Source organism: Gadus morhua, chromosome 18 (assembly GCF_902167405.1).
Source record: "Gadus morhua chromosome 18, gadMor3.0, whole genome shotgun sequence".
Classification (NCBI taxonomy): Eukaryota; Metazoa; Chordata; class Actinopteri; order Gadiformes; family Gadidae; genus Gadus; species Gadus morhua.
In genome coordinates, this window is record NC_044065.1 from 16,623,749 (window position 1) to 16,636,460 (window position 12,712).

The window sequence follows — 12,712 nt, forward strand, 5'->3', positions numbered from 1 at the left end:
CCCCAAATGATATCATTCAATTTTAAAAGGTGCCCCCATGTCAACCCCCTTCGTTGTTACAATACCATTATCTCATTGGAGAAATATTGCCGAAAATATAGCAGAAAAGTTTCTTTGGTTCATGAATGGCTTTAGGCTAAATATAGGAGGCATACAGAGAGAAAGCTATCCAAAAAGCGACGGGATTATGAAACCGAGACGAGGGGATGGCTACAAATTGCACACCGAAAACTTTAAGTGCTTACAAAAATGATGCCAAAAAAACGTGTCTTGCACGCTTTTTCTTGATTCGTTACATTGCTATACCGTTGTATGAGACCATTCCGTTGGAACACACCAGAGCTCCTCTCCAATCATTGATCACCCCGAAACCTTTCTGCACCCCTCACGCATCATCACGCAGCATGTGCTCATGCATATGTACATCAGCACCGTGCACGTGCACATCAGCAACGAGCGCACAGACACATCGGCATTGTGCACACGCACATCAGCATCGTGCACAGGCACGTCAGCACCGTGGACACACACATCAGCACTATGCACACACACATCAGCAGCGCGCACACACACATCAGGGACACATGCACAGCAACATGGTGCACCTCAGACACACCTCAGTACCGCTGCTGGAAAGAATAGTAGGTAAAACGAGGGTGTGTTTGCACAGTTGACTCGCAGCCCTTTGTACAAGTCAAACACGGGAGTCTGCAGGGCGGCACCGAGGCGGCAGCGATGGGACTTGATCGTTCAGGGTTTGATTGGCACTCGTCTGAGAACGACGCTGTTAAATTAGCGCACGCCTCAAATAAGTTACAAAACAAGAGAAACCAAACGGGATTATTGTGAACTTGTCGAAGCGTTTGAGCTGCAAAATAGCACATAATGATCCAACCAGCTGAAAAAGTAAATCTGATATATCGTCTTCGAAATAATGAAGTGAGTTGAGTCACTTTCCCATTGTTTAAACTTTCCACTCTCCGCCTCTGGGTCGTATTCATCACGCTGACACTAACGCCAAACAGATGTCTCGCCATGACATCACCGCGACGATGGCGCCTCCCGCTCCACTCACATGGGTCAAGGTCCCCCCCCCCCCCCACCTCCCAAGGTCGTCAGAGAACCAGAAGGACCAGGCCCAGCCGCTGTCGGCCCCCTGTCAGCGGTCCCTCCCAGGGCGGGACGGGCTCTCTGGTTCCTCTCCTCCCCGGCAATCAGCCCCCTACAGCTGGGCTGGTTTGGACAAGGACACAGCCTGGCTGGAGAGAGGGAGAGACGGGGGTGGAGGGGGAAACAGAGGAAGGAGGAGAGAGAGGAGGGAGACAGGAGGAGAGAGAGGGGAGGGAGAGACAGAAGTCAGGGAAAGGAGGAGGGAGGGAGGGATGGGAGAGGAGAGAGAGGAGGGAGAGGAGAGTAGGAAGGAGAGATGAGGAGGGAGAGGAGAGGAGGAAGGAGAGAGGAGAAGGGAGAGGAGAGGAGAGTAGGAAGGAGAGAGGAGGAGGGAGAGTAGGAAGGAGAGAGGAGGAGGGAGAGGAGAGTAGGAACAAGAGAGGAGGAGGGAGAGGAGAGGAGGAAGGAGAGGAGGGAGGGAAAAGTAGGAAGGAGAGAGGAGGAGGGAGAGGAGAGAGGAGGAGGGAGAGGAGAGGAGGGAGAGAGGAAGAGAAAGAGATAGAGGGGAGATGGAAGGTGAGAGAACAGGGGAGATGGAGGAGGGAGAGACGGAGTGAAAGAGAGGAGAGAGGGGGGGAAGACAGAGAGAGATGTGTATGAGGGTTGGATTGAGGAAAGCTCCGCTGAGCGTCCCTGCGGCCTGTAACCAGAAGCGCAAGGCTAAGAAACACTTGTCCCTCGTGTGTTCTTTAAGTCCCCTTTCTCTCTCTCTCTCTCTCTCTCTCTTTCCCTCCCCCCCCCCCCCCCGCCCGCTCCACCCCGCCTCCCTCTCTCCCCTCAGATGAGTCGCGGGGAGGCTCAACTCCACCTTTGCCGATCGCGCGCGGATCAAAGTGCAGAGCGACACAAAGTCTTCTTCCCGCCGTGGCGACGTCCCCCCCCCCGCGCGCCCCGTCTCTTCTCCGCGCCTTTTAAGAAAAGACAACGGATAGAACCAAAAAACGAAAAAACCTCTTCTCCAAAAGTTTTTCGCTCTCCCTCTCCGTCTCTCGGCGTCACCGTGGCGATGCGGGGAAGAGAGGGAGCCGGGTGTGTGGTTCTGCTCGCCGCCCCGAGGACAGGAAACACCCAGCCTCCCGCCCCCGGCCGCGCCGCCAGCTTCCTGCTGCAGAGGAAGATCATTACCTCCCACACGCCACGCACGTAGAAACACACACACACACACACACACACACACACACACACACACACACACACACACACACACACACACACACACACACACACACACACACACACACACACACACACACACACACACACAGAGGCTATAGAAAATACACACTGTTACATACACTCTTATGAATATTAGCAAACTCCCTCACAGTCCCCCTTCATACCTGGGCTGTGTCTCCTGCATGCAGAGACGGAGTGCTCAGGGGCCAGGGGACCCGACACGGGGGGCCCGTCCCCCTCAAGGGCCGGGGAGGCCTCCTAGGGGGCCCTCAAGCCCCTTTCCTTCAGAGCCAATGAATTTTAAGCATTTTCAACATCCCCTGTTATACATAGGATGGCAGTATGTACCATATGTGTAGCTCATCATACTATATCTAGTATATATATATATATATATATATATATATATATATATATATATATATATATATATATATATATATATATATATGTATAGGTATATATGTATGTTTAATTCAATCAAATAGATGATGTGCAGGTATGTAATTGTGTAACACATTGAATCCAGGTTCTCTTATTAGAAAGGCTAGGATTAAAGGGGGGGAGGCGTTGTACCTCCATCCTCTTATTGTCCTTCCTCCACCTTGAGTCACTTCCATTTATCCTTTATTACCCCCCCACCCGGATTGCGCCCTGCTGCCCCACCAAAGCACCCCTCGCCCCCCCCCCCCCCTTGTACATTTTGCAGATGGAATCAAAGAGATTAATTTTTCCGCGGCGCGTCAGAAGAGGAGCAACAGACCGCGAGGCTGACCGCAAAAATCAATGGCCCCCTAAGTGGCAGATCAAACTCAATCTGGCGCCACGGCGTCTTCATTAGCCCAAATAAACCCTGTGTGTGTGCGTTAATGCAAGGCCCGGGCGGGGTGGGGCACGTGGCTACAAGGTCGCATACGTAATATTCATCCACAACTGCTTAGAATTTGTGTGGAATTTTCTTTTTTGTTGTTTAAAATCGAAGGAGCCATCTTTATTCATGAAAGATCTTTATCCAGACGTTAGCCTCAGAAGCACCAGACCGCTGTTAGGTTGACTGGACTTTTTTCTCTGCACACTGTTTACGTGAACAGCAATGAACTTCACAAAGACTGAGGGTGAACCAATTCAAACATCTTAAAATTCAATAATAAATATCAATATTCAAAATAGAGCGATCTATCCGAATTGTTGCTGGATCTCAGGTTGTGTTCTCTGAGCTGACCTGAAGGTTCTCTGTATCTGAATATACTTTGAAAACACCTGGGAAAATAGTTCCTAACTCAATGGATATTTTAAACATGACTTCATATCTTGCATGTATGCATCTCATGTACCGACACAGTGAATGAAGTCATAAACACACGCAGTAATCCACGTTAGAAGGAGAGATTAAGTCAGTGGTGTTTGACACGGTCGTGGGAACCCAAGCGATCCCCTTTTAAACGTGGAGGCAGACACGCTACAGTAATCTAGTCATACTCATCCATTTGTACAATCCTACACACCTGTACTACAGAAGTTCTCCTTCTGAAAGGCATGACCTGGTTTCATGTGACGTTGTTTGGTCTGCCTGGTGTGTGTGTGTGTGTGTTTGAAGGTGGGAGTGTGTGTGTGTGTGTGTGTGTGTGTGTGTGTGTGTGTGTGTGTGTGTGTGTGTGTGTGTGTGTGTGTGTGTGTGTGTGTGTGTGTGTGTGTGTGTGTGGGCATGCGCGCTGACTTCAGTCAGCATCAGTCCCATCACCTTGAGGGTTATGAGGTGGAGCTCTCTCTCTCTCTCTCTTTCTCTCTCTCTAGTGAGATGTCACTTCAAACCGGTTCTCTGCGAGCAGGTCTGTGGCTCTGACAGGACGGGACGCCGCGACAACGCCAGCCTAATGAGGTAGCCAGGCTAACTTCCAGCGAGCCCACAATATGAATTATTTGTCATTGGTCCTGGGTGTGTGTGTGAGAGAGAGAGAGAGAGAGAGAGAGAGAGAGAGAGAGAGAGAGAGAGAGAGAGAGAGAGAGAGAGAGAGAGAGAGAGAGAGAGAGAGAGAGAGAGAGAAATGTGCATTGGAGAGAATGCCTGGGTGCATGTGACAATGAGAGTGTGTGTGTTTGTGTGTGACATTGTGTGTGTGTGTGTGTGTTTAGTGTGAGTGTGTGTGTGTGTGTGTGTGTGTGTGTGTGTGTGTGTGTGTGTGTGTGTGTGTGTGTGTGTGTGTGTGTGTGTGTGTGTGTGTGTGTGTGTGTGTGTGTGTGTCTGTGTGTGTTTGTCTGTGTGTGGAGGTACTGGATGAAGGAGTCCTTGATGGGGGGGATGTGGTGGCTGTAGCCCGGGGGCTAGCTCCTCTCTCAGGCTAGTTAGCTAGAGCGGACGCTAGTTAGAGCGCCATCATTAGGGACTTGCCCACAGGAGCACACAGGCAGGTGACAGACAGAGGATACACAAAAACACACGCGCACACACACACACACACACACACACACACACACACACACACACACACACACACACACACACACACACACACACACACACACACACACACACACACACACACACACACACGTTAACCCTACCAACAGGGGACTATCGGTTTTCATCGACCAAGTGTGGACCTCTATTTCTGGTCATTTAAAAAATACAAAAACATAATACAGAGTTTAGTTTTAAGTATTTTGTCATAATATAACTTCAAATGTGTTTTTTTTATTTATTTTATAGAAGTTGCCAAGAGGGGACTTGAATACTTAAGCGATATTTCAACCCGGTCTCACGAAAATACGTGACACTGTCACGTTATTTAATCTATTGAAACGTGATCAGGGACACGTATTTTCAAAATGTTCGTGTCAAAAAACACAAATTTCAAACCCATGTATTTCAATTGGGAGTATTTTTCGTGTCACTAAGCACGACTTCCAAACTAAGGTTCTGTCCGGGAGCGTTCTCCCTAATGTCCCTTAAGGAGCTCCGTACAGAACATTTATTGTTAAAAATTGTCTGTGATAACTAACAATATGACAGCTTTTGGCCACCCGTTTCTACTTAAACTTGTCTGTGAACAATATGACAGCTTTAGGCCACCCGTTTCTACTTTCACCTTTGATTCTGAGAAATTGTGACAATTCACGGATATATTAAATGCAGGTGCGCTGCTCAGGCAAACCGCGAAGGAAAAAAGGGTAGCTGCTCCATCTGTTCTTTTTAGAATTGTATGTCTTGATGTTTATTTTATCTAGCCATCTATTCTCTTGTTTTTGGCTATGTGAATGAACGTCCGTGTCGATGCCTCGATCGCAAGTCCAGTGTCGCGAGCGGACGTTGCCATAACATCTAGAAATCATACCGTATTTAATGGGTTGTAGTGAGTGTAACATAATTCACCTACAGTATTTTGTTATGTGTTGTTCTTTCAATTGTGTTAGGCATGTCGTTTACTGTCTTGGTGGTTCAGGGATCGCTGTCCCTTTTAAGGATTACGAGCGTCTCATGACGTCAGAGCCCATGCGGGATTTGTTTACCTTCAGCACGTTTTGATTTCCTGTTTCTCTCTTACTAAATAAACGAGTCACACAACTGTGTGCTCAACGTGCAAAATTGTGTCTCTCACTTATGGCAATTTCCACAGGGTTATCATTAATATTGATGTGTAGGGGTTGTTTATAACTCGTGAATAATATTGTTTAGACCACGGTCTGGGGGAATACTCTGATTCTGATTGGCTGCAGTGTGTGCATTAACTCCTGATATAGCCCTACAGACACCTGCTAAGTAGTTCAAGTCAGTGTTTAGATTCTCTGCCCGAGCCCGAGCCCGACGCGGGCCAGGTCGGGACGATATTTCCCACCACTAAACTCGGGCCGGGCCTTTGATCGAGCGTTTTTATTTTTATTTTACCATTGGTTTATTGGCCTAATCTGAGGAGAAATCTATGCCATAAACAGAAATATTATAGGCCTTTATTACACAGGTCTTCTCAATGCCGTGGAACGCTCCGTTCACTTGCATGGGTAGTAGTCCGGTGACTTGTCTATCCCAGCATCTTCCGTTGCTAAGCGACGTCACCGTCTTTGCGGACAAATTATTTCTCTGCTGATCAACACTACGAATGGCCAAAAGACTTGTATCCCCCCCCCCCCCCCCTTAAATAAATACTATGGCAGAATTATTATTATTATTATTCTCATTCAACTTGAACATGTGTTTGTACAGTAGAGTGGTGGAGGGATGACATATGTTGGCCAACCCGGAAGTGAGCGTCGCCCTGGATTCCCTCGACAAAAAGCCAACGGGTTTTGCCATTGGATTTTGGATTATTATAAATTGAAACAATTTATTAAATAAATATTTGTGAGATGTCATTACTTCTCCTGAGTTTGCTTCCTATTTATGTCGAGTATACACCCCTACTGTCCACAAGCATCCCCCCCACCCCCCCCCCATATGGATTTGGAGAATTGTTGCCACGTCCCAGTGGTGGAGGTATCATATATATGAAAGAGGGCATTCAATTATACTATAATGATCAATTAGGAGGCCGAAGCCCTAAAGGAAGTGATGCAATAGGTGACTGAGGGTCAACATTTGAGAACCCCTTTTATCAAAGGTGGTCTCAAAGGACTCATACGCTTCAACCTGTGGCTCCAGCCCTACAGGAAATGACTCAGCAAGTGCTCCATCTCGTTGCACCTGCGACCAGCGGCTCGCTTGCAAGATTTTGGCCTGAAGTTCTTCCCAGACCTACACCCTAGCCATCCAACATGCATATCTGAGAATCAGGCCTCTCTTTAATAATGACAAAAAGTTATGAGAGAAATACACATTCACTTTTGTTATCTCATAAGCGGCGTGGTGCCGGCTCCTTTTGATCTTTTGACCCCAGACTTCTGGGGGAATAGCTGAAACAATTCATTAGTCAATCAGAAGTATGTAAATATCTTCCCGGTGGCGTAAGAGGGCGAACAAGGTGTCCTTCAACATCTTCCAGGCGATTGCAACGGTGCCACACATGAGCATATTCGAACATGTTTAATGGTAGTAATTAGCTGTCGAAATTGGAGGCCTTAATCAATAATGAGCAGCTATTGATTTGCTTCCCGATAGAAATTTGTGATAAATGACATGTTATTTAGCATCTACACGTTGAGCTGAGTCCAAAGACACCAAGCATGACACTCTAGCAAATGGTAACATGTATTTTACATGGTAAACCTATGGTCTAGGACATGATCTCGGTGTAGCAAGAGGGCGAGCTTGATCTCATTGGACTCAGCTTAACGTGTAGATGCTAAATAACATGTAATTTGTCAGAAATCTCCATCGGGAAGCAAATCTATAGCTGGTCATTATTGATAAAGGCCTCCAAAGTCGACAGCTAATTACTACCCCGAAACATATTCAAATATGATCATGTGTGGCACTGTTGCAATCGCCTCAAAACGTAGATTTCAAAGCACACCTTGTTTGCCCCGTTACGCCACCGGGAAGATATTTTCATACTTCTAATGGATTGATTCATATTTTAAGGTTCTCGGAGTGCGACTTTAAGCGGCTGCAGCAGAAGTGTTGAGACGAAAGATGATATCAAGACATTTATAGAATATTCCCATTCACATTATGATTCTTCGCACGACCTGCAGGTTGGAGAGACTGAAATAACCCCCAAAATTAGTAATAATGTAAAAGCAGCCAAGTCCCACAAATTGCTTGAACTATTTATTTCATTCCATTGTTTGGTTAATATGCATTGAAAAGTTTCAAGCATATGGATTTAATGCAATATCCACAAACAGTTCAAAATGGTACCATGATATGCGGTCACAGGTACATAGTTATCACCTGACAAACATGTCACGGGTTGAAGTCAAAGGCAGTACAAATAGATAAAAATGTAGCTGAAGTTTCAAATGTCTTGTTTATTGTATTAACCAGTTCATTTCTCTTTTGTGAAAGTCACCAAAAGTCCAAAAAAGTTAACCTGTGACGCAAGGTCACAGGTTAACAGTGGAGCTGTGTTGGGAACCAGCAGCCAAGAGCTTCCATGGAAACTTTCTACCCATGTTAAATAGATTTAGTTGGCAGTTCCTTTTCTGCCCATTCTTTTTTAAACTTGTGGAAGCACTTTGCAGTACTGGGAGACACCATTTCTAACGGCAATGGAGCTAGATTCTAAAAATATCCAAAGATGCCCAAAGCAAATATCTTTAACCCATAGTTGTGTTTTATCAAATTAAAAATTTTGAGTTTCATTGACCACAAATTGAGCAGAAATATTTTGCATACAAATCTTTAAATAGTTTAACCACATTAAGAAAAATACATTCGTTAATTTTTTTTTATTAGTGAAGCCACAAGTTTTGCACATTATCCAAACAGAATACCTGAAATGTTGATATTTTCAGCCCTTTCGGGTTAAAACAAGAGAAAAGGACAACCTAACAAGAGTGAAAAGTTTGGGTTAGGTGACCTATAGTTCAAAGATGTCCCTGGTCAAGTAGACTAAATAAAAGTGTATTCCCAATTGCTCCAGGACATTCGTGTAATTTACTTGTGAGCTCTCCCTCAAGCCTAGAGAGACATCAGTGTTGAACCACCAACTGAAAGGGGGTATTTGCCATTAGTATGAGCGACAACATTTCATGGCTATTAATTTAGTTCATTATATTTAGCCGATTTGAATAGACTTTTCTAGCAGGTGAGGCTGTCAAAGAACTAAATATGGAGCAACTACAAAAAGTAAATTTGCAGCATGACCAAATTATACAAAAAGTATAGGAACTGTTCTAGCAGATATGTTTTAGAAGTCTCTTTTGATAGGCAGGGAATAATTGTCTTTGTCACCCTGTTGTCATGCCATCAAATCTGTTGGGCAAAGTACCGCTACTGATTAATCCAGTAGACTCACCAGTCAAGTCCCCCTAGTTAGAAAATGGAAGAAACCCAGTTAGTCATGTTAATTATTCTGTCGTTACAAATGAAGACTAATACTTTCCACATATTGCGATCCAAGTTACTGGCTGCAGTCTTGGATTTTATATTTCTATATGAATAGATTCAATTTACTAAACTATTAATCATGCTTCAGAAGAATTAACCTTTCTTGGATGGCAGATCTACCACAAGCCTCCATTGCCACAACCTCCAGATGGCTTACGACCTACGGCAACTCCTCGACTACTGCAAGCCAACAAATTGGCTCTTGCACACCAGACACGCATTTTGCTTTATTTTAGGTTTTCAAGCATCTTAAAATACCCAAATCATTGCTCCAAAGTCAGCTAATGGCCTACAAGGAAATGCTGAAGCTAGTGTTAGTGATGGCGATAGAAATGGACAAGCTTGCATGTACAAATATGCAACTAGAATTGCAAGGTTCACAGCCCAGTTGCATAAGTGGTCGCAACCGTTGGATTGTAAGCAAGGGTAAAAAAAACTTCCCACAAACTAGTCAACATGGTCAATTGAAAGCCTGTACAAAACGACCCTGGAATAGTCAAATGCAGCTTTACAGCGGATGAATTAAGCCAAATTGCATAAACATCCAATGGTAAACAGTATACAAATGCAATCAAGGTTGCACTCACACTAGGCCATCTGGCCGTGGCCGTCGCAACTGTGGCCTGGCAACGGTAGGCTCTTGTACATACGCCATCACGTCGCTAGCATCCAAACAATTCTACCAAACCTTAACCAACTAGTGAAAAGTGGAACAAAACTTTAGCACACACCCAGTGACTAATCACCTTGTCCAGGGGTGTTCCAACGTGGTTTACCAGAGGGCCTTGTGGACTTAAAGTAAGCCACACATTTGACAGACAGCACCGAATGACGTTAAACTAAGCTAATCTACAGGTTACTAGTGCTAGTGCAATTACATGAGCATTTTGCACAATATTTGTACTCCAATGCTACGTAAAGCAGGCTTCTTCAGAAACCCGTAGCCTGCTACATTGAAGGGCAACTGTAACAAATCCTGACCAAGACCGAAAGATGGCTCTGGAAGCCACTACGACCCACGCAGCAGATTACTGCGTGGACCGTGGTGGCTTCCAGATCAACCCGATGGTGGACCATTCATACACATGTATTCCGAGGATGTTTTGAAGACACTGGAGTCCCATGGGACTAGATTCCTTTGAAGACTAAGTTGGTATGGGGGGGCCCAAAGGGGGCCCCCCCATAGATCTTGTCAGTCATCTAACACCTGTTAAGAAAAATACACACACATCACAAGATACAAATCAGCAAAGCTAGGTTAACAAACAGCGGTGACATGCATGTCAAGGTGCAAAGAGCAGGGATACTGATGGCTTGTGTCTGAGGAGACAGCCCAAAAACGTCAACATTTAATAAAGGAAAATAACTTTTACTCACTGCGGTGGTCTGTTTCGAAGTGCCATGTTGGTAGCAATATTTGTCTGGGCTGTTCAGTCAAATGCCCACAAAAACAAACACGCAACAACGCATACTTACAGTTTGTATAAAGTGACAATAGTGATCTGCAATCTAGATCGAAAACTTTCAACCCTCACTAAACTCAACCTCGATTGACACAGGCCCGGCCGCGAAAAGTAAACCAAACCCATTGTGTTCACCTTTAATAAAGGGGTGCGTGACAGGTGATCTCAATTAAGAGCTAATCAGAAAGAACACACTGATCGGCCATGAGTGAGACTATCAAAACGAGGACGAGGATTTAACGGAATTGTTACCATTCAAATTCAAATTTCTTACTCATCCATGTTGGAGTGTGAATGTCACTCTATGCTATCTAAGAGGGAACTTCTGTCATTATGTATCAGCAAACAGTGGACCCCTGTCCTTCCATACAGTACAAGTGTGGACCATTTCCTGTGATACAAATCAACAATTCAAATGCATTTCTTTAAAAATAGAGTACATTGTAAAATGGTAAATTAAGGTTAATTTGGGGATTGAACAATTTCAAAGATCTAGACCCATATTGTATTTTAATGAATAGATAGTGTTTTTAGGAACAGTAGTCTAACAAAAACCTAACAAATCAAGTTTGACAAATTATAATTACATTAGTTGATATTACTATCTTTCCCTTACATTATATATAGTTATTTCCTCTTTTCATAAAAGCAGGAATGTGAATGTCGCTCCATGCTATCTAAGAAGGGACTTGTGTCATAGCCAACAGTGGACCCCTGTCATTAGAAAAACTTATGTTATGCAAAACAGATAAAATGCATTCCTTTAACCGTAGACTAAGCACACAAGTTTGTAGTTGTAAAATAAATAAAACCCTTATTAAGTTTAGAAATTTGTGTTCATGACAAGCCACAATGACAACATTGTTGGGGCAACTTTACTTGCAAAATAACACAATATATACATTTACTGTGGCAACCCGCCGCGTTGAGCGAACCAACTCCTCCCAAACAGGACACCATTTCGTTGGGAAAAGCCAAAAAAGTCATGTTTATTCCAAAACATAAAAGTCTCTCAAAACACAAATAACGTAAAACTCATCAATCAACGGTCCCCTCCTTCGTGGGTGGAATCCCGTCACCCACGAGGACCGGTCTCTCCGTGCAGGAGCTCCAGGGCTGGGAGAGCCCCGAATGAGTGGAGAGGCGGCTATTTAAGCCCTGCTTCTCCACTTGTTCCTCAGGTGCTCTGAATCTCCTTAATTGGCCTGGGCCGGGTTGCCACACTCCTCCAACCTTTGCTGAAGCCTCGGGTGGCCTTTCGGAGGCGGCAGCGGTCCGGCGCGCAGCGTGGCTGCTTCTGCTGCCGGCGTGGCTCGTTTCGCGGCCTCGTCTCCCGCGACCTCGTCTCCCGCGGCCTCGTCTCGGGCTGCGTCGTCTCTGGCGGCGTCTTCTCTGGCGGCGTCGTCTCTGGCGGCATCGTCTCTGGCGGCGTCGGCCCCGGCTGCGTCGGCTCCGGCTGCGTGATGGTCTGGTTTGGGGGTGGCTTGAGGTGGGCGCTCCCACCCAAAATGGCCAGTAGCTCGGTCGAGTTGCCCGCATCCTCCACCATATGTGGCAACCCGCCACGTTGAGCGAACCAACTCCCCCAAACAGGACACCATTTCGTTGGGAAAAGCCAAAAAAGGCATGTTTATTCCAAAACATAAAAGTCTCTCAAAACACAAATAACGCAAAACCGGGGATGAATCAACGGTCCCCTCCTTCGTGGGTGGAATCCCGTCACCCACGAGGACCGGTCTCTCCGTGCAGGAGCTCCAGGGCTGGGAGAGCCCCGAATGAGTGGAGAAGCGGCTATTTAAGCCCTGCTTCTCCACTTGTTCCTCAGGTGCTCTTAATCTCCTTAATTGGCCTGGGCCGGGTTGCCACAATACATATACAGGTGCTGGTCAAATTATTAGAATATCATGAAAAAGTTGATTTA